Below are 20,511 nucleotides of genomic sequence, written 5' to 3' on the forward strand. Positions count from 1 at the left end.
CCCTTCCACCTCCTCTAACCTTTTAGGGGTTAGGGGAAGTTGAAAAGGTAGGTTCAATTTATTTTATTTCAGGAGCCTAACCTAGGTGGAAAAGGTTCCAGGACAGGAGGCGGCAGTGAAAATACAACACCAGAAAACAGGTAGGTGACTGGTTGGTGAGTACTTTCACAAACTTATTCTAAGTAGAATTCAATAATTAAGCTAAATCGTAGTAAATAAAAAGGTATTGTAAGGGTTAAGTCATGGAAGGGCAGCTCAGACCCGTGTCATGCTCCTCCTGTGCCATGTGGGAAATCAGGGACACTGTCCCTGACAACTATGTGTGCAGGAAGTGTGTCCAGCTGCAGCTCCTAGCGGACCGCATGGCGGCGCTGGAGCTGCGAATGGACTCACTCTGGAGCATACGCGATGCTGAGGATGTTGTGGATAGCACATTCAGTGAGTTGGTCACACCGCAGGTAAAGGCTAGCTCAGACAGTAAATGGGTGACCAAAAGGCAGGGTAAAGGCAGGAAGGTAGTGCAGGAGTCACCTGCGGTCATCTCCCTCCAAAACAGGTTTACCGTTTTGGGTACTGTTGGGGGAGATGACTTATCAGGGGAAGGCACCAGCAGCCAGGTTCAGGGCACCATGACTGGCTCTGCTGCACAGACGGGCGGGAAAAAGAGGGATAGGGCTATAGTGATAGGGGATTCAATTGTAAGGGGGATAGATAGGAGTTTCTGTGGCCGAGACCGAGACTCCAAGATGGTATGTTGCCTCCCTGGTGCAAGGGTCAAGGATGTCTCGGAGCGGGTGCAGAGCATTCTGAAGGGGGAGGGGGATCAGCCAGTTGTCGTGGTACATGTAGGTACCAACGATGTAGGTAAAAAGAGGGAGGAGGTCCTACAAGCTGAATTTAGGGAGTTAGGAGCTAAATTGAAAAGTAGGACCTCAAAGGTAGTAATCTCTGGATTGCTACCAGTGCCACGAGCTAATAAGTTTAGAGAGAGTAAGATAGATAAGCTAAATACGTGGCTTGAGCATTGGTGCAAGAGAGAGGGATTTAAATTCTTGAGGCATTGGAACCAGTTCTTGGGGAGGAGTGACCTGTACCAAGGGGACGGTCTACACCTGAACTGTGAGGGAGCCGATGTCCTCGGGGTAATATTTTCTAGGGCGGTTCGGGAGGATTTAAACTAATTTGGCAGGGGGATGGGAACCTAGGTAGTGGAAAAGAGGGAAGTCATATGAAGTCAGAAATAGATGGTAGAAAGGTGAGAAGCAATAAGCAAAGGAGAGAAACACAAAGGGCCAAACTAATTCATAATGAGAGTGTGAAAAAAGCAAGCCTGAAGGCTTTGTATCTTAATGCTAGAAGCATTAGGAACAAGGTGGATGAATTAGTTGTGGAAATAGAGGTAAACAAGTATGATTTGATTGGGATTACAGAAACGTGGCTGCAGGGTGGGCAAGGCTGGGAACTTAACATCCAGGGATATACAATATTTAGGAAGGATCGGCAAAAAGGTAGGGGAGGTGGGGTAGCATTGCTGGTAAAGGAGGGGATTAATGCAATGGAAAGGAAGGATATTAACTCGGATGAAACGGAATCTGTATGGGTAGAAATGAGAAATAGCAAGGGGAGGAAAACGTTAGTGGGTGTGATATATAGGCCTCCAAATAGTAATATGGAGGTGAGGGAAGGCATAAAAAGGGAAATTAGAGAAGCGTGCGATAAGAGCACAGCTGTCATCATGGGTGACTTTAATTTACATATTGATTGGACTACCCAAATTAGTAAAAATTCTGAGGAGGAGGAATTCCTGGAATGTTTTCGGGACGGTTATCTGGACCAATATGTCGAGGAGCCGACTCGAGATCAGGCCGTTTTAGACTGGGTATTGTGCAATGAGAAGGGACTTATCAGCAATCTTCTTGTACGAGGCCCCTTGGGTCAGAGCGATCATAATATGATCGAGCTCTCAGTCGAGATGGAGAGTGAGGAAATTGAATCAGAGACTAAGGTCCAGAACTTAAATAAAGGGAATTACGAGGGTATGAGACGGGAATTGGGTAAGATTGATTGGGTGGTGTTTCTGGGGGGATTGACAGTGGATAGACAATGGCAAGCATTCAATGATAGAATGGAAGAATTCCAGAACATGTTTATACCGGTTTGGCATAAAAATAAACCTAAAAAGGTGACTCAACCGTGGATAACGAGGGAAATTAGGGACAGCATAAAATCAAAAAAAAGGGCATATCAACTGGCAAAAAAAAGCACCAGACCGGAAGATTGGGGGCAGTACAGGATACAGCAAAAGAGGACAAAGGGATTAATCAGGAAGGGGAAAATAGAATACGAAAGTAAACTTGCAGCAAACATAAAGACAGACTGCAAAAGCTTTTATCGGTATATCAGGAGGAAAAGACTGGTAAAATCCCAAGTCGGTCCCTTGCAGTCCGATTCGGGAGAGTATAAAATGGAGAATAAGGAAATGGCAGACCAATTAAACTCATACTTTGGTTCTGTATTCACAAAGGAGGACACAAATAACCTCCCAGGAATATCGGCAAACATAGGGACTAATGAGAGGGAGGAGCTGACAGAAATTAGTATCTCTAGGGATATGGTGTTGGGTAAGTTGAGGGGACTGAAGGCCGACAAATCCCCGGGGCCTGATAAACTACATCCTAGGGTACTTAAGGAGGTGGCCCTGGAGATAGCAGATGCTCTAAGGATCATCTTCCGGAACTCCATTGACTCGGGAACAGTACCCGTGGATTGGAGGGCAGCTAATGTTACCCCAATATTTAAAAAGGGGGGTAGAGAGAAAGCAGGGAATTATAGACCAGTAAGCCTTACATCGGTTGTGGGCAAAATGCTAGAGTCCATTATTAAGGATAAAATAGCGGAGCACTTGACAAATGGGGAAAGGATCGGACAGAGTCAACATGGATTTACAAAGGGTAAATCGTGTTTGACTAATCTGCTGGAATTTTTTGAGGAAGTAACTGGTAAAATAGATGGGGGAGAGCCAGTGGATGTGGTGTACCTTGACTTCCAGAAAGCCTTCGATAAGGTTCCACACAAAAGATTATCATGCAAAATTAAGGCTCATGGAATTGGGGGCAAAGTATTAACGTGGATAGAGAACTGGCTGGCGGATAGAAAACAGAGAGTTGGAATAAACGGCTCGTTTTCGGAGTGGCAGGCAGTGACCAGCGGGGTGCCGCAAGGATCTGTCCTGGGACCCCAGCTGTTCACAATATATATAAATGATCTGGATCAGGGAATTGGATGCAATATTTCCAAATTCGCTGACGACACTAAACTAGGAGGAGGGGTGGGCTCTGATGAGGATGTCAGGAGGCTACAGTGCGATTTGGACAGGTTGGGGGAATGGGCGGATACGTGGCAGATGCACTATAATGTGGATAAATGCGAGGTTATCCACTTTGGGGGTAAAAACAGGAGGGTAGATTATTATCTAAATGGCAATAGATTGGGAGATGGGGAAGTGCAGAGGGACCTGGGTGTTCTTGTGCACCAGTCACTGAAGGAGAGCATGCAGTTGCAACAGGCGATTAAGAAGGCAAATGGTATGTTGGCCTTCATATCAAGGGGGTTCGAGTATAGGAATAGGGATACCTTACTACAGCTGTACAAGGTGCTGGTGAGACCGCATCTGGAGTATTGTGTACAGTTTTGGTCGCCCCATCTGCGGAAGGATGTTCTTGCCATGGAAAGAGTGCAACGGCGATTCACCAGGCTGATACCTGGAATGGCGGGAATGACCTACGAAGAGAGATTAAATAGTTTGGGCTTGTACTCACTGGAGTTTAGAAGATTGAGAGGGGATCTCATCGAAACATATAAAATTATGGCAGGCCTGGACAGGCTGAATTCAGAGAGAATGTTTCCAATGGCCGGGGAGCACAGAACCAGGGGCCACAGTCTAAAAATAGCGGGCAAATCATTTAAAACAGAGATGAGGAAGAATTTCTTCACTCAAAGAGTGGTGAGCCTGTGGAATTCCCTGCCACAGAGGGCTGTGAAGGCTAATTCAATAAATATTTTCAAGAGAGAATTGGATATATTTCTGAAGGCTAAGGGGATTAAGGGTTACGGAGAAAAGGCGGGGACGGAGTACTGAACTGGTAAGATCAGCTATGATCTCAGACGAAGATCAGCCATGATCTCATTGAATGGCGGAGCAGGCTCGAAGGGCCGAATGGCCTACTCCTGTTCCTATCTCTATGTTTTCTATGATCCACTGCGCCACTCTGCTAGCGGTTGGTGCAGGAGCCTGGCTGGTGTTTAGGGTCCGATGCTCCACAGTGCTGTGTGTTAGCGAGACAAATTACAGTATCCAGGCTGTGTTGAAAGGTATAGCCTGGCCCGCAAACAGCCCAGAGACCCGGATCCCGCAGCAACTGTGTTGGCAGCCTCACATGGCTGCACAATATCACAAGGACATTCAGAATTACACCATCCACAATGGGACAGACACAGACAACCAGCAAGGGTCTTGTTAGCCACACAGAGGGAGCGACAGAGAAAGACATCGAAGAAACGAGAAGGAGAGAGAGACAAACAGACTGAATAACATGAGGGGGAGACGAGACTGAGGGAAAGACCGAGACTGCGAGAGAAACAGAGAGGGATGTAGACAGACAGGGAAACGGAGACTGAGATGAAGAGGAAGTCTTGCATGAAGGTGCTTTCTGCTGTGTAAAGAAATTCCCTGTTGTGTAAAGATGTCCCCTGTTATATAAACGTGTTCTCTGTTGTGTAAAAATGTTCGCTGTTGTGTAACGGTTTTCCCTGTTGTTTAGAGATGTTGTCTGCTTTGTAAAGATGTCCGCTATTGAGTAATATGTTTCCTGTTGTGTAAAGGTTCTCCGTGTTGTGTAACGGTGTTCCCTCTTGTATGAAGCTATTCCCTGTTGTGTAAAGGACAAGACCACCATCTGGTGCTGGAGAGGCGGCGCTGCAGGAATGCGTGGAGAGAAAGAGGAAGAGCAAGGCTGCTGCAAGCATGCAGCATTTGCAACTTATGTTGGTGCATATAAGTTGATTCGAAATTTGGGTTGTAGGTTATTGTGTTTATTGCAAGAAGGAAGTTGCTGTAAGTAAAGCGTAAAGTGCGATAAAAATATCTGCCGCACTGAGCCTGAAATTTACCATAATTATAAGAGGAGAGAGCAATAGGGAATATTTGCCCTGCTAATCACAAGTGTTTCAGACTAATGGTACGAAAAACACATCTGGCTAACATGCTGAACACAGAGTCCTGATCCCCCCAAGTTTTTTTACATTGAAGAATGGATCATCTTTTTACAATTTCTTAATGTAATGTCTGGATAGGTTAGATTGAAAGAATATATTCGTGTTATATTAAGCGGATTGGAGCACAGGAGCAAATGGGAGGTGCTGCTGAACGTTTTGAAGGGCGAACGAGGAAATGACAGAGAGATGGTGGGTGTGAGAGTGACAGCAATGGGGGGCGCGGTCGATTGATTGCAAGAAATGGAAGAAACACAAATGTAAAAGTGCTGTATATCTGAATAAGTGAGGTGTGGAGAAGAGTGAGAAAACTGTCTGAATTCAGTTTCTTGGGTGACGGTGTATCGAGTGTTCGCTGCTGGGCTCAGGCCAATTATGGACCAGAGGAAATTCTTCAAATCGCATCTGCCTTCTAACAACCACTAAAAGACAGTCATGAAGAAATGACATGATACGAACAAGCCTCCCTGTCTGCATGGTTAACTGTTCTGGATGAAGCAGCGAAATTTATAAAAGCCACAATATCGAGCAGCGGTGGGATTTGAACCCATGTTTCCGCAGGAACGAAAACCTGAATCCAGTTCCTTCAACCGCTCGCCTAGGCTACCACAGAAACTAACCGCGGTTTTGAAACTAGTAACTGATGATTGAACTGTGTCTTTGTCTTGATAAATAAAGGGGAAATAAAAGGAATTTAAATTAGTAGACGGCAAAATCTCTTCTGATGCAACCCACTAGATCAGAAGAAGCAACGTCTTCACCGGGCAACACTAATACATAGATGTTTGTTGGAGCACAAAGATTGTAAATTTAATTCATAACTTATCCCAAAATCAACAGCACGAATAAAACAGTTGAGCTGATCATTATCACATTGCTGCTTGTGGGAGATTTTTTGTGCAAATTGGCTGCGGCGTTTCCAACATTGCAAAATAAAAACACTTCAAAATACTTCATTGGTTGTAAAGCGCTGTGGGTCGTCCTGAGGTGGAGAAAGGCACTAAGGCAGTACAAGTCTGAGAAAAGCGTGCGAGCCTGAGGAAAACAGTGCAAGAGGACAAAAAATAAACTGTGGAGAACCGACGGTAGAAAGTCAGTGAGAGCAGAGAAAGAGAGCCTGAGGGAAGAAAGAAACAACGGTAGAAAAAATGAAAAATTATCATTTCCATATGGAAATATTTGAGAAATTAGCCAATTGTGGTATTAAAATTCTGAGGATAGGCGGCACATTTTGAGCTTCCTGCTAGCTCTCTCTCAACTGACTTATTCCTGCCGCATTGAGCCTGAAATTTGGCATAATTATAAGAGCAGAGAATAATAGGGAATATTTGCCCTACAAATCACACGTTCTCAGACTAATGGAATAGAAACACATATGACACTCATCCTGAACACAGAGCCCATCTCAACACCTAATTATACAGAAGGGATCTTCTCTGATCCTTGCCTGAATACAACTTTCACTGTCTGGATAGGTTAATTTGAAATAAAGTATTATTGTTATATTGTATCAGGGCGTCCAGAGGCGCTGAGGGCGAGGGTCTACCAATGAGAATGTCATCTACTTATTGAAGACAGGCAGGATCTTGCATTTGGGTATCTGCCAATGCTGGCTGGAGAGCCTTTTCCAGGCTCTCGTGAAAAATAGTAGGGGCATTGTGAAATCCCTGAGGCAAACAGGTCCATGTATATTGAATGGACCGTACAGTGAAAGTGAAACACTCTTGGGATCCAGGAGCCAACGGACATGTCCTAAATCCGTTTCGGATGTCCAGCGCCGAATATGGACAGGGCTGGGTGGAGGCCGTTATAAAAAAGTGGCGGGATTCCCCACTAAGGCATGGAGCTTGGGAGTGACCCGATTTAGAGCCGTATAATCAATGGTCATTCTCCGGGATCCATCTGGTTTCTGCACTGGCCATACCGGGGAGCTAGTCTTTGTCACCATACCGGTTTGTAATAAGTCTGCTATTATTGGCTCAACTGCCTGTTAAGTTTCTGATCGGAGGGGGTCCCTAACTTCACTCTGCCACAGTCTAATTTGTGGTTGGCCCATATGAGATGATAAGTCTAGCAAACTCTCCCACATGGCCTTATCTCCACCCATGTGAGAGGAGAAGTCGCACAGACTCTCCCATCATGGCCCTTTCTCTGCTTATGGTGAGAAGGTAAGTCGGCGAGATTTCGAACATGCGCGGTGAAGTATCCAAGCGGATTTATGAGTCAATCGCCTGAACCACTCGGCCACGACAGCCCCGACGATCGATTAGAGCCACACAGCTTCACATTTGCTGCAAAATGGGTGCCTCTGCTGTGAAGGATATGGTATATAATCAGTGGGTTCCTGTGGAATAATTCCAATTGCAAAGTATTGCGCGTTTGTCTCTGTGGCGGAATGGGCTAGCACGTTCGGCTGCTAACTTAAAAGTTGTTGGTTCGAACCCACCCAGAGACGTGAGCAGCTTTTAATTTTCGCAAACATATCTAATGTATAAAAATGGAATCTTTGATTCCGTGAAAGGAACAGTGGTGAGCTTGCTGCTGCTGCCTTCCTGCTTAGAATGGGAACAATCGCTTCATCGATCAGTCTTCTGCCAGGCAGCCTGGATATTCTACTTCCCTTATACCAATATTACTAGTGCAGCGTTCTTGCCATGAAAATCAAGTTGGAAAATCGGCCACAGTAGATAATCCATTCTGAAAAACCTTTTCTACACTTTCCTCAGTTTTACACTTACATGGATTAGAACGGAAAGCTTGAAACAATAACAATTGCCAGGCAACTTCAGCTCCCTTGCATCGCTCCACACCCTGATCACGTGACAACAACCAACCAATCACATACAGCGGCTCGAGAACTCCTCCATTTGAATGTGTCCAATCAGGGCCTGAAGATTGACTTGCTCCGTCACAATCAGCTCCAGTAGGTTGGAGGACTCGGTTGTGAGCAGATGACTTGTTCCTGTCACTGGCGCTGCGGCCGAGAAGCGAGCAGCCCCTGCAATCTCTTGTTTTCAGCCGAATTCTAGAAGTATGAATTTCTAATCACAAAATCTTTGAAGCGAGCTGATTTGGTTGCTACGTTCGAATGCGGTTTAGTGACTCTCACGGGCCTTGTGCTTTTCTTTTTGCGTGCGGTTTGCAGTGTGTGATCGCTTAACGTTTTGAGACTGAAACGAAGTGCAACGCCTGATTCAAATTGCTGCTTCATATGGCGTTCGGCAAAATTGAGGCAATTCGACACCAGGAACTGGATTCAACTCGCCTTTTCTCTCATGTGCTGCTTTTGTCCCTTTATACGGCCGCGTGTGTGTCAGAGAATGTGGTTGGAGAATAAATCTGAGGCTGCATTCTATTTCCTGCTGGTTGTCCATCCACTTAAACATTGTTTTCTGTGGTGAAATGAAATCAGCAAACTGTTCGAAGGAAGAACATATTAATTATTTCAGTGCTTGACTGAGCGGATGCTGAGACGCTATTTACCCTGGCTGTGGAGCCTGATCTAGGGGACAAAGTTTCAGAATAAGGGGCCGGATATTTAGGATTGAGTTGAGGAGAAATTGCTTAATTTTAATGATTGTGTATCTTTGGGATTCTCTACAGCAGAGAGCTGTGGCTGTTCATTCGTAGAGTACATTCCTAACCTAGATGGATTTTTACATTACGGAAATCATTCTATATGGGACTAGGTCGGTAATTTTCAGTTGAGGTAGAGGATCAGCCATGATCTTATTGAATGGCGGAGCAGGATCGAGTGCCGCATGGCCAAATCCTGCTCCTATTTCTTATGATCTAATGTACCGATCTTGGCCGGCGGGGTTGAGAACAGTGGCTCGTCTGGCTTAGTTCATTAAATAAACATCGCAGTAGGAAGCAGCTTCAACTGGAAGATGGCTGCGCGGACGACGTGCATTTTCTTCAATGGGTTGCAAAATAAATATTTTCGATGGTTAAAATTGCTTTCACGGTTTCAAGAGCATTAAACAACATAGTATTCGCCTGCGGCCGAGGTCTCTATTGATGCCGTGATGTGCTTGTCATACTTTCTGCTGGAATTGTTCTTTGATTATAGCTTTGAATCTCGGCACAGAATTAAGTAAACACGGATCATTTGGGACGACGTCCACGGTGCTGTTGTCGGCAGAATTTGAACCTGCGCGGGGAAACCCCAACTGGATTTTTAGTTCATCGCCTTAACCACTCGGGCATGAGAACGCTGACGGTGGATTGGACCCACGCAGCTTCTCATTTGCTGCAAAATAGGTGCCTCTGCTGTGAGCGCTCTGCCATATAATCACTTGGGAGGCTGTGGAATAATTCCAATTGCAAAGAATTTTTCGTCTGTTCCTGTGGCGCAATGGGCCAGCGCGTTCGCCTGTTAACTAGTAAAGGTTGGTGGGTGGAGCCCACCCAGGAACGAAAGCGTCTTTTAATTTTTGCAAACATATCTATTGTAGAAAAATGGAGTCTTTGATTCCGTGAAATTGACAGTGGTGAGCATACTGCTGCTGCCTTCCTGCTCCCAATGGGAACAATCGCTTCAGCGTTCAGTCTTCTGCCAGGCAGACTGGATATTCTACTTCGGTTACACCAATATTCCAAGTGCAGCGTTCTTGCCATGAAAATCAAGTTGGAAATTCGGCCACAGTAGATCATCCATTCTGAAAACACTTCTATACACTTTCCACAGTTTTACACTTACATGGACAAGAATGGAAAGCTTGAAGCAATAACAATTGCCAGACAACTTCAGCTTCCTTGCATCGCCCCACACCCTGATCATGTGTCAACAACCATTCAATCTCTTACAGTGGCGAGAGAACACCCCCATTTGAGTGTGTCCAATCAGGGCATGAGGATTGAGCTGCTCCGTCACAATCAGCTCCAGTACGTTGGAGGACTCGGTTGTGAGCGGATGACTTCTTCCTGTCGCTGGGGCCGCGACCGAGAAGCGAGCAGCCCCTGCAATCTCTTGTTTTCAGCCAAATGCTAGAGGTATGAATTTGTAATCACAAAATCTTTGACAACTGATTTGGCTGCTGCATTTGAATGTGTTTTAGTGACTCACACCGGCCTTGTGCTTTTCTTTTTGCGTACGGTTTGCATTGTGTGATCGCTTAACGTTTGGAAACTGAAATTTAATGCAATGTCTGATTCAAATTGTTGCTCCATATGGCGTTCGGTCAAATGAAGGCAATTCGACACTACGAACGGGATTTAAATCGCGTTTCCTCTGGTGTGCTGCTTTTGCTCTTTACAGGGCCGCGTGCGTGTCAGGGAATGTGGTTGGAGAAAAGATCTGCGGCTGCATTGTATTTCCTGCTGGTTGTCCATCCAGTTAAACATTGTTTTCTGTGGTGAAATGAAATCGGCAGACTCGACGAAGGAAGAACATGTAAATTCTTTCCAGGCTTGACTTAGCCGATGCTTAGAGGTTGTTTACCCTTGCTGTGGAGTCCTGAACTAGGGGTCAAAGTTTCAGAATAAGGGGCCAGCCATTTAGGATTGAGATGAGGAGAAATTGCTTCATTCTAAGGGTTGAGTGTCTTTGGAATCTTCTACCGCAGTGGGCTGTGGAAGTCTGAGTACATTCCTAACAGAGATGGATTTTTCATTACGGAAATCAAGGTATATGGGGCTAGGTCGGTAATTTTCAGTTGAGGTAGAGGATCAGCCATAATCTTATTGAATGGCGGAGCAGGATCGAGTGCCGCATGGCCAAATCCTGCTCCTCTTTCTTATGTTGTAAAGAACCGATTTTGGCCGGCGGGGTTGAGAACTGTGGTTGGTCTGGCTTAGTTCATTAATAATCATCGCAGTAGGTACTAGGATGAACTGGATAATGGCTGCGCGGACGACGTGCATTTTCTTCAATGGGTTGCAAAATAAATATTTTCGACGGTTAAAATTGCTTTCACGGTTTCAAGAGAATTAAACAATGTAGTATTTCTCTTGTGGCCCAGGCCTCTCATGATGCATTTATGTAATAATGGGGTGAAGTGCTTGTTTAACTGTCTGCTTGAATCGTTGTTTGATTGTAGCTTTGAATGTGTCTCAGGAACCGAAAGGCAGCGGTTAAAATGCAGTAAAAACGGGTCACTTGGGAAGAGGTCCTCATTTCCGTAGTCGGTAGGATTCGAATCTGCAGCGGGAAACCCCAATGGATTTTAAATCCATCGCATTAACCACTCGGCCTCGACTACCCCGATAGTCGATTGGACCCAAGCACCTTCTCATTTGCTGCAAAATCGGTGCCTCTGCTGTGAATGCTCTGTTACATAAGCACTTGGGTTCCTGTGAAGTAATTCCAATTCCAATTGCAAAGCGCTTTTGATCTGTCTCTGTTGCGCAATAAGCCAGTGCGTTCGGCCGTTAATTAAAAGATTGGTGGCTCGAGCCCATCCAGAGACGTGACCAGGTTTTACTTTTTACAAATATATCTATTGTATAAAAATGGAGTCTTTGATTCCGTGAAAGGAACAGTGGTGAGCATACTGCTGCTGCCTTCCTGCTTCCAATGGGAACAATCGCTTCATCGATCCGTCTTCTGCCAGGCAGCCTGGATATTCTACTTCCCTTATACCAATATTCCAAGTGCAGATTTCTTGCCATGAAAATCCAGCAGGAATATCGGCCACAGTAGATAATCCATTCTGAAAACCCTTTTGTATACTTTCCTCAGTTTTACACTGACATGGATTAGAACGGAAACCTTGACACAATAACAATTGCCAGACAACTTCAGCTTCCTTGCATCGCTCCGCACCCTGATCACGTGGCAACAACCAACCAATCACATACAGCGGCGCAAGAACGCCCCCATTTGAATGTGTCCAATCAGATCCTGAGGACTGAGCGCTCGGTTAGCGTCAGCTCCAGCAGGTTGAAGGACTCGGTTTTGAGCGGATGATTTGTTCCTATCGCCGGCGCTGCGGCCGAGAAGCGAGCAACCCCTGCAATCTCTTCTTTTCAGCCAAATTCTAGAGGTATGAATTTCTGATCACAAAATCTTCGAAGCGAGCTGATTTGGTTGCTATGTTTGAATGCAGTTTAGTGACTGTCACGGGCCTTGTCCTTTTCCTTTTGCGTGCGGTTTTCAGTGTGTGATCGCTTAACGTTTTGAGACTGAAATGAAGTGCAGGTTTGATTCAAATTGTTGCTTCATATGGCGTTCGGCCAAATTGAGGCAATTAGACACTACGGACGGGAGTCTAATCGCCTTTTCTCTCGTGTGCTGCTTTTGTCCCTTTATACGGCCGCGTGCGTGTCAGAGAATGTGGGAGGAGAAGAAATCTGTGGCAGCTTGTCCATCCAGTTAAACATTGTTTTCTGTGGTGACATGAAATCAGCAGACTGTACGAAGGAAGAACATATATATTCTTTCAGGGCTTGACTGTGCGGATGCTGACAGGCTGTTTACCCTTTTTTTTATTAATTTCATTGATGGGATGTGGGCGTCGCTGGCCGGCTAGGCCTGCATTTAGTGCCAATCCCTAATTGCCCTTGAGAAGATGGTGGTGAGCCGCCTTCTTGAACAGCTGCAGTCCTTATGGTGTAGGTACAACCAAAATGCTGTTAGGAAGGGAGTTCCAGGATTTTGCCCAGCGACAGTGAAGGAACGGTGATACAGGTCCAAGTCAGGATGGTGTGTGGCTTGGAGGGGAGCTTGTAGGTGGTGATCTTTCCATGTGTCTGCTGCCCTTGTCCTTCTAAGTGGTAGAGGTCGCGGGTTTGGAAGGTGCTGTTGAAGGAGCTTTGGCGTGTTGCTGCAGTGCATCTTGTAGATGGTACACACTGCAGCCACAGTGCGCCGGTGGTGGAGGGGATGAATTTTGAAGGTGGTGGATGGAGTGCCAATCAAGCGGGCTGCTTTATCCTGAATGGTGTCGAGCTTCTTGAGTGTTGTTGGAGCTGCAATCATCCAGGCAAGTGGAGAGTATTCCATCATACTCCTGACTTGTGCCTTGCAGATGGTGGAAAGGCTTTGGGGAGTCAGAAGGTGAGACATCGACGCAGAATTCCCAGCCTCTAGCCTGCTCTTGCAGCCACAGTATTTATATGGCTGGTCCACTTCAGCTTCTGATCAATGGTAACCCCCAGGATGTTGATAGGGGGGGGGGGGATTCAGCAATGGTAATGCCATTGAACGTCAAGGGGAGATGGTTAGAGTCTCACTTTTTGGAGATGGTCATTGCCTGGCACTTGTGTGGTGCGAATGTTACTTGCCACTTGTCAGCCCAAGTCTGAATTTTGTCCAGGTCTTGCTGCATATGGACACGGACTGCGTCAGTATCTGACGAGTCTCGAATGGTGCTGAACAGTGTGCAATCATCAGCGAACATCCCCACTTCTGACCTTATGATGGAGGGAAGGTCATTGATGAAAAAGCTGAAGTTGGTTGGGCCTAGGACACTGCCCGGAGGAACACCTGCAGTGATGTCATGTGATTGAGATGAATGACCTCCAACAACCATAGCCAACTTCCTTTGTGCTAGGTATGATTCCAACCAATGGAGAGTTTTCCCCATGATTCCCATTGACTTCAGTTTAGCTAGGGCTCCTTGATGCTACACTTGATCAAATGCTGCCTTGATGTCAAGGGCAGTCACTCTCATCTTACCTCTTAAGTTCAGCTCTTTGGTCCATGTTTGGAACAAGGCTGTAATGAGGTCAGGAGCTGAGTGGCCCTGGCGGAACCCAAACTGGGCGTCAGTTAGCAGGTTATTGCTGAGTAAGTGCCGCTTGATAGCACTTTCGACGACACCTTCCATCACTTTGCTGATGATTGAGAGTAGACTGATGGGATGATAATTGGCCGGGTCGGATTTGTCCTGCTTTTTGTAGACAGGACATACTTGGGCAATTTTCCACATTGCCGGGTAGATGCCAGTGTTGTAGCTGTACTGGAACAGATTGGCTAGGGGCGGAGCTAGTTCTGGAGCACAAGTCTTCAGTACTATTGCCGGAATGTTGTCAGGGCCCATAGCCTTTGCAGTATCCAGTGTCTTCAGCCGTTTCTTGACATCACGTGGAGTGGATTGAATGGGCTGAAGACTGGCATCTGTGATGCTGGGGACCTAAGTAGGAGGCCGAGTTGGATCATCCACTCAGCACTTCTGGCTGAAGATAGTTGCAAATGCTTCAGCCTTGTCTTTTGCACTCACGTGCTGTGCTCCACCATCATTGAGGATGGGGATATTTTTGGAGCCTCCTCCTCCTGTTAACTGTTTAATTGTCCACCACCACTCACGACTGGATGTGGTAAGACTGTGGAGCTTTGACTTGTTCCGAAGGTTGTGAGATCGCTTCGCTCTGTCTATCGCATGTTGCTTCCGTTGTTGGGCATGCAGGTAGTCCAGTGTTGTCGCCTCACCAGGTTGCAACCTCATTTTTCGGTGTGCCTGGTGAGTTTCCCGGCATGCTCTCCTGGACTCTTCGTTAAACCAGGGTTGATCTCCCGGCTTGATGGTAATGGTAGAGTGAGGGATATTCCGGGCCATGAGGTTACAGATTGTGGTTGACTACAATTCTGCTGCTGCTGATGGCCAACAGCGCCTCATGGATGCCCAGCTTTGAGTTGCCAGATCTGTTCGAAATCTGCCCCATTTAGCACGGTGGTAGTGCCACACAACACGGTGGAGGGTATCTTCAACATGATGACGGGTCTTCGTCTCCACAAGGAGTGTGCGGTGGTCACTTCCACCAATGTTGTCATGGACAGATGCATCTGCAACAGGTTGATTGTTGAGGACGAGATCAAGTAGCTTTTTCCCTCTTGTTGGTTCCCTCACCACCTGTCGCAGACCCAGTCTGGCAGCTATATCCATTAGGATTCGGCCAGCTCAGTCAGTTGAGGTGCTACCGAGCCACTCTTGGTGATGGACTTTGAAGTCCCCCACGCAGAGGATATTTTGTGCCCTTGCCACTCTCAAAGCTTCTTCCAATTGGTGTTCAACATGAAGGAGTACTGATTCATCAGCTGAGGGAGGGTGTTAGGTGGTAATTAGCAGGAGGTTTCCTTGCCCATGTTTGACTTGATGCCATGAGACCTCATGGGGTCCTGAGTCAATGTTACGGTCTCCCAGGGCTACTCCCTCCCGACTGTATACCACTGTGCCACCACCTCTGGTGGGTCTGTCCTGCCAGTGGGACAGGGCATACCCAGCGATGGCGATGGTGGTGTCTGGGACATTGGTTTTAAGGTAAAATTCGGTAATTATGACTATGTCAGGCTGTTGCTTGATTAGTCTGTGGGACAGCTCTTCCAATTTTGGCACAAGCCCCCAGATGTTGGTAAGGAAGACTTTGCAGGGTCGACAGGGCTGGTTTTGCCGTTGTTATTGTCGTTTCCGGTGCCGAAGTCGATGCCGGGTGGTCCAACCGGTTTTATTCTTATTCTTTTCTTGTAGCAGTTGTTTACAGCTGAGTGGCTTGCTAGGCCATTTCAGAGGGCATTAAGAGTCAACCACATTGCTGTGGGTCTGGAGTCACATGTGGACCAGACCAGGTAAGGACGGCAGATTTCTTTCCCTAAAGGGCATTACTGAACCAGATGGGTTTTTGCAACAATCGACAATGGTATCATGGTCGCCATTACTAAGTCTAACATTTTAATTCCAGAATTAAATTTAAGTTCCTCCAGCTGCCGTGGTGGGATTTGAACCCATATGCCTCAAAGCATTTGATCGAGTTTCATAGCTTACAAATCTAGTGACATAACCACGACGCCACCGATATTTCATCGCAATCCTATATATTTCATTGCAAATTACTACGATATTGTTTAGTGCTATTCCATTCTAATGTCCTATTGCAATGCTAATGACTGTTATATTGAAAAATGATATTCCACTGAAATTTTCTATTGCATTGCAAATGACTGCGATATTATTAATTGGCATTCCATTGCCATGTCCTATTGCACTGCAAATGAATATTATATTGCAAATTGATATTCCATCGCAATGCTCTATTTCATTACAAATGACTACGGTATTGTTAAGTGGTATTCCATTCTAATGTCCTATTGCATTGCTGATGACTGTTATATTGCAAAATGATATCCCATTGCAATGTTCTATTGCACTGCAAATGACTATTATATTGCTAAGTGATATTCCATTACAATGTGCTGTTGAATTGCAATGCTGATTTTATTGAAAAATCGATATTGCATTGTAATGTTCTCTTGCACTGCAAATGACTATTATGTTGCAAAGTGATATTCCACTGCTATGTTCTATTGCATTACAAATGACTACGATATTTTTAAGTGGTATTCCATTGTAATGTGCTATTTCATTGCTAATGACTGCTATACTTCAAAATGATATTCCATTGCAATGTTCTATTGCATTGCAAATGACTATATTATTCCAAAATGATATTCCATTGCAATGTGCTACTGCATTTTAAATGACAATTATATTGCTAAGTGATATTCCATTGCAATATGCTACTGCATTGCAAATGACTACGATATATTAAGTTGTATTCCATTGTAATGTCCCATTCCATTGCTAATGACTGTTATATTGCAAAATGATATTCCATTGCAATGTTCTACTGCACTACAAATGACTTTATATTCAAAATTAATATTCCATTGCATTGTGCCATTGCTTTTCAAATGATTATTACATTGCTAAGTGATATTCCATTGCAATATGCTTTTGCATTGCAAATGACATTTAAATTGCAAAGAGATATACCATTGCAATGTTCTATTGCATTTCAAATGACGGTTAAATTGCAAAGCGATATTCCATTGCAGTAGTCTATTGCATTGCAAATTACTATGGTATTGCAAAGTGATATTCCATTGCTATGTCCTATTGCTTTTAAAATGACAGTTGTATTGCAAAATCTTATTACATTCCAATGTGCTGTTGCATTGCAAATGACTATTATATAGCAAAGATATATTCCATCATAATATACTATTGCATTGCAAATGACGTTTATATTGCAAAGCAATATTCCATTACAATGTTCAATTGCATTGCAAATGACTACGATATATTAATGGCCCAGAAATTCGGGTCAGAGGCTTCCCGCGGGTGCAAGCCCCCGATGTGCACTCTACCTTGTGTGCCGGCTGTTGAGCTGCGGGTCCCCATGGAATTCCGATCCTGGGCCTGGTCCAGCAGCCGGTGCGCAGGGCTTGCGTAGTTCGATGCATCCCCTGGGATCACGTGGGCCATGGGCAGCCAATCGGAGCAGGTAATGCTTCATTCATAATCTGAGAGGAAGAACTGTCAAGACTTATAAATACTATGCCGCCAAAATAGCACTAAACATTCAAATACATTTTTAAAAAACATCTCATTTTTAAATAAACTATAAATTACATGAAATAACTATTTTAAACAATAATTTAAATTTTTGAAAAAAGTAATTTTATATTCTAACGGAGCTAAATATAAACTTACCTTCCGTTAAAGTATTTAAAAATAATAAACCTGTGGAAAAAGGTTTAATTATAATTTTTCATCACTTACCTTTTAAAAAGCAGGCCTTATGCCACTTTTTACATTTTTAAATCCTGCAGGTTTTCGATCCAGGGAAAACGTGTAAAAAAACGTAAGTTTGATGCGCACGCGCAGCCTCCCCCGCGCACGCATTCGACCTCTGAACCCCTTCCTTCAGAGGAATGGAAGTACCGGTTTCCCGTGCATGCTCAGTGCATGCAGGAAACTGGCACTTCCATCGGGCCTACGGGTGAGTACCCCCTGCGTACTCACTCGTGGAGACCCGAATTTCTGGGCCATTAAGTGGTATTCCATTGTAATGTCCTATTGCATTGCTAATGACTGTTATATTTCAAAATGATATTCCATTGCAATGGTCTATTGCATTGCAAATGACTATGATATTCCATTGCAATTTGCAATTGCATTTCAAATCACTATTACATTGCTAAGTGATATTCCATTGCAATGTGCTTTTACATTGCAAATGACTATTATATTGCAAAGAGAGATTCCATTGCAATGTTCTATTGCATTGCAAATGACGATTATATTACAAAGCGATATTCCATTGCAATGTGCTATTGCATTGCACATGACGATTATATTGCAAAGAGATATCCCATTACATTCTTCTATTGCATTGCATATGACTATCATAATGCAAAGAGATATTCTATTGCAATATTCTATTGCATTGCAAATGACTATTATATTGCAAAATGATATTCCATTGCTATATGCTATAGCATTGCAAATGATTACGATATTTTAAAGTGGTATTCCATTGTAATATTCTATTGCTTTGCTAATGATTGTTATATTGCAGTGTGATATTCAATTGCATTGTGCTTTAGCATTGTAAATGACTATTATATTGCAATGTGATATTCCATTGCAAGGTTCTACTGCATTGCAAATTACTATTATATTCCAAAATGATATTCCATTGCAATGTGACTATTATAAGAACATAAGAAGAACATAAGAAAAAGGAGCAGGAGTAGGCCAATCGGCCCCTCGAGCCTGCTCCGCCTTTCAATAAGATCATGGCTGATCTGATCCTAACCGCCAATCCACTATCACAGAAACATCTCCTGAATCTAACAGGATTAGACACACGAATTAGGATCCAGATCAGGCTACACGGCCCATGGGCCCACTACCCACAGGGCCATGACCGATCCGAACCTAGACTCATGTCCAAATTCCTGCCCGCTTCCCGTAACCCTTAATTCCCTTTACTTCTAGGAAACTGTCTATTTCTGTTTTAAATTTATGTAATGATGTAGCTTCTACAGCTTTTTGGGGCAGCAAATTCCATGGACTTACCGCCCTCTGAGTGAAGTAGTTCCTCCTCATCTCAGTTTTGAAAGAGCAGCCCCTTATTCTAAGACTATGCCCCCTAGTTCTTGTTTCACCCATCATCGGGAACATCCTCCCCGCATCCACCTGATCATACCCCGTCACAATCTTATATGTTTCAATAAGATCGCTTCTCATTCTTCTGAACTCCAATGAGTAGAGTCCCAATCTACTCAACCTCTCCTCATATGTCCATCCCCTCATCCCCGGGATTAACCGAGTGAACCTTCTTTGTACTGACTCGAGTGCAAGTATGTCCTTTCTTAAGTATGGACACCAAAACTGTACGCAGTATTCCAGGTGCAGTCTCACCAATACCTTGTACAACTGAAGCAATACCTCCCTATTTTTATATTCTATCCCCCTAGCAATGAAAGCCAACATTCCATTGGCCTTCTTAATCACTTGCTGTACCTGCATACTAACCTTTTGAGTTTCGTGCACCAGGACCCCCAGATCCCTTTGTACTTCAGTACTTTCCAGTTTCTTGCCATTAAGATAATAACTTGCTCTATGATTTTTCCTGCCAAAGTGCAAAACCTCACACTTTCCAGTATTGCATTCCATCTGCCAAATCTCTTCCCACTTACTTAGCCTGTCTATGTCCCCTTGCAGGTTTTTTATGTCCTCCTGACTCACTACTTTCCCTCCCATCTTAGTATCATCTGCAAATTTTATGTGTTACACTCGGTCCCCTCCACCAAATCGTTAACATTGATTGTAAAGAGTTGGGGACCCAGCACTGGCCCCTGCAGAACACCACTAGTTACTGATTGCCAGTCTGAGAATGAACCATTTATCCCAACTCTCTGCCTTCTGTTAGATAGCCAATCCTCTATCCATGGCAGAATATTACCCCCAACCGGTGATTTTTTATCCTAAGCAATAATCTTTTGTGTGGCACCTTGTCAAATACCTTTTGGAAGACTAAATACACTACGTCCACTGGTTCCCCTTTATCCACCCTATATGTTACTTCCTCAAAGAACTCCAGCAAATTTGTCAAACATGACTTCCCCTTCATAAAACCATGCTGACTTTGTCCAATTAAATTATGATTATCCAAATGTCCTGTTACTGTCTCCTTAGTAATGGACTCCAAAATTTTACCTACCACAGATGTTAGGCTAACCGGTCTATAGATTCCAGCCTTCTGTCTACTGCCCTTTTTAAATAAGGGTGTTACATTAGCAGTTTTCCAGTCTGCCGGGACCTTTGCCGAGTCCAGGGAGTTTTGGAAAATTATTACCAATGCATCCACAATCCCTACTGCCACTTCCCTCAAGACCCTAGGATGTAAGCCATCAGGTCCAGGTGATTTATCCGCCTTGAGTCCCATTATTTTACCGAGTACCACTTCCTTAGTGATTTTGATCGTGTTTAGCTCCTCCACCCTTTAGTCCCC

General features: G+C 44.5%; 1 protein-coding gene and 1 pseudogene across 1 annotated transcript in view; one reads left to right on the plus strand and one right to left on the minus strand.

Annotated features, from left to right (window-relative positions):
- LOC147088186 (Fc receptor-like protein 5) overlaps nt 1–20,511 on the plus strand; it is a 509,517-nt gene that overhangs the window by 231,893 nt on the left and 257,113 nt on the right. The gene's annotated exons all lie outside the window — the stretch shown is intronic.
- Nucleotides 13,823–14,831, minus strand: LOC147088193 (uncharacterized; annotated as a pseudogene).

Source organism: Somniosus microcephalus, unplaced genomic scaffold (genome assembly GCF_052327205.1).
Source record: "Somniosus microcephalus isolate GS21.2 unplaced genomic scaffold, FLI_Smic_1.0 unresolved_chr5, whole genome shotgun sequence".
NCBI classification, from domain to species: domain Eukaryota; kingdom Metazoa; phylum Chordata; class Chondrichthyes; order Squaliformes; family Somniosidae; genus Somniosus; species Somniosus microcephalus.